We start from the raw sequence: 3,411 nt of genomic DNA on the forward strand, positions 1-3,411 counted from the left end.
CTGTGATCAAAGCTGTATTTTCAGCATCATTACTCCAGTCTTCAGTGTCACATGATCTTCAGAAATCATTCTAATATGATGATTTGCCGGAAACAATTATATATTTTATTTTCAATATTCTGTGATGAATAGAAAGTTGAAAAGAGCAGCATTTATTTGAAATCTTTTGTAACATTATAAATGTCTTTACTGTCACTTTTGATCAATTTAATGCGTCCTTGTTGGATAAAATAATTTATTTCTTTAAATAAAAATCAAACTGAACCCAAGCTTTTAAACAGTAGAGTATACTGTATGTAGTTTTGGGAAGGAAGTATATCTGAGGACGATGAGAAGCGCTTTACTGATTATGGTCTGATTCATCAGTGATGAACGCTGCAGACCGGCTACACATTTCTGGAATTGATATATATACACACAAAGAAAAATAGCTGCGCTGCAGGAAAACATATCTGGACCAGAATGTCTCATCTAGATGTCATATATCAAACTGTTGCCATTTATTCTGCTCCTCTCAAGAGCTGAGGAACCATTTCAGCAAATAAGACAAGGCACGAGTTCAAATGTCACACAAACTGCCCTTTTCACTCCGGTCAGACCCGATCAGAATTGAGTCACTCGCTGACCGTCTGTGACATGAAGGCTGATGAGTGTTTGCTAGATCATCTGTCACGAGGTTCAGTGTAAAAGGAGGGTGAGACATGACAAATCACAAAACAGCTAAAGACGCCTGAAAACCCTCAAACACACGCTTTTTTTATATTTATTTTATGTGCATTTGATTGAGTCCCTTTGGAGTTACAATTATCAATTATTAATATGCAAATTAACTTTAATAATTGTTGAACATAGTTATTATTGTCATCATATAATTTAAAAATATTTTTGTTTAGTTTTTAATTAAGACTAATGTACAGTGTTTTCATTAATATCAATGACAAACAGTGTTGGGGGTAATATATTACAAGTAACGCAAGTTACGTAATCAGATTACTTTTTTCAAGTAACTAGTAAAGTAACGCATTACTTTTTAATTTACAAGAGAATATCGGAGTTACTTTTTCAAATAAGTAACGCAAGTTACTTTTTTTTTTTCAATTTATTGATTGACAGCTCTCCTGTCCCCATGTTGAGAGAAATCAGAAGATGTTACTGTAGTTCTAAAATAAATATGAATATGCATTAATTCATCTCACTCACAAAAAAAAAACCCCACACAGATTCAGTATTTCTCAAAATGAATAAAAATAATGCAACTCGGAATATGACGAAAACCTGCAATAATTAAATGTTAAACAACACAAATATCCTTTATGTATTTAATACCATTCTATTAACCAATGTCTTTGCTTCTGACCTTCGATGATCCAGTTCAACCATACTAATCAGCAAAATTACTCCTAGAAAAACATTTGTGTGTCTTTTTTTTTATTGCTGAAGTGTGTTGAAATTTCTTCTTCTGCATTCTACTGTACGGACGTAAATTTACTGTACTGTTTACAGCCTGAGGCTTATTCATTTCACTTTTGGTGTGAAAGGCTTTTATATTTGCCAAAAATAGAACTTTTTTATTTTAAAAACAAACAAGCAAGCCCTGTCCAGATTTAAAAAGTAACGCAAAAGTAACGTAACGCATTACTTTCCATAAAAAAGTAACTAAGTAACGTAATTAGTTACTTTTTTTAATGGAGTAATGCAATATTGTAATGCATTACTTTTAAAAGTAACTTGATGATAAATACTTGTAAATATAAATTATATAAAAGGAAACCTATTTTATCATCATTACGATTTCATTTTGCATTGCGACAGTATTTTCAGAATTTATAAGGGTTCCTTTGAAGTTATAATAATCAATAATTAATATGCTAATTATCTTTATTTATTTTAAATAATAGTTAAACAAAGTTATTATTTTCATTATATAGTTAACAAAAACGTAGTTCAGATTTTAATAAGGTTACCATATAGTGTTTTCATGATATTGCATTATAAATTAAATAAATCTCACCCCATAAATCACATGGAAAATAATAAACTCATTGAAATATAAATTATTTTAAATGAATCTTATTTTATTATCATTATGGGGTTGTTTTGCATTGTTTGCATTGTGTTTTGCATTATTATCTTCATAATACAGTTAACAAAATATATTTTAGATTTTAAGATTAATGTATGTGGTTTCATAATATTGCATCATAAATTAAATTAAATTAATTTCACCCCATAAATCACATGGAAAATAAAATACATTTGAAATATAAATGATTAAATATTTGAAACCGAAATCATTTAGAATGAAACCCATTTTCTTATTATGGGTTTGTTTTGCATTGTGACATTATTTTCATTACTTATATGGATTTTATTGAAGCTATAAGCATCTAATATTTCAGATTTGCGTATTCGTTTCCAGGTTCTTTAAAGCACCAGAACATACCTGAGAACTGTGATGACTACAGATAAAAAGCAAAATTATTTGTATAAAAATAGCTAAGAAAAAAAAAACTTCTCTCATCAAAGAGCATCATTAGAACCTTGTTAATTAGTGGCTAATTTCCATCTCTGGTTTTACTGTGACTGTCATGCAGAGATCTGGTCTGACGGTCGTTCAGATGCAGCCACAGGAAATGAGGTCCTGAGGGGGTCGTTACAAACTCACAGAGCACCATCACTGCACCCAGAACCGAACAGTTACCGCTCACATGCTCATCAAACAGAGATGATTGACAGCTGACCAGAATATCACAAAGACTTGGCAACCACACAGAATACCCTACAGCAACAGCATAGCAACACACTACAAACACTTGAAACACCATAGCAACACACTACAAACATATGGAACACCATAGCAACACACTACAAAACACTTGAAACACCATAGCAACACACTACAGACACTTGAAACACCATAGCAACACACTACAAACATATGGAAAACCATATCAACACACTACAAACACTTGGAACACCATAGCAACACACTACAAACACTTGGAACACACTCCAAACACTTGAAACACTACATGTTTGTAGTTTGTAGTGCAACACACTACAAACACTTGGAACACCATAGCAACACACTACAAACACTTGCAACACTACATGTTTGTAGTTTGTAGTGCAACACACTACAAACACTTGGAACACCATAGCAACACACTACAAACAACTTGAAACACCATAGCAACACACTACAAACATATGGAAAACCATATCAACACACTACAAACATATGGAACACCATAGCAACACACTACAAAACACTTGAAACACTACATGTTTGTAGTTTCACACTACAAACACTTGGAACACCATAGCAACACACTATAAACACTTGGAACACACTCCAAACACTTGAAACACTACATGTTTGTAGTTTGTAGTGCAACACACTACAAACAC

The sequence above is a fragment of the Sinocyclocheilus rhinocerous genome, unplaced genomic scaffold (assembly GCF_001515625.1).
Source record: "Sinocyclocheilus rhinocerous isolate Xijiao unplaced genomic scaffold, SAMN03320098_v1.1 scaffold147, whole genome shotgun sequence".
NCBI classification, from domain to species: Eukaryota; Metazoa; Chordata; class Actinopteri; order Cypriniformes; family Cyprinidae; genus Sinocyclocheilus; species Sinocyclocheilus rhinocerous.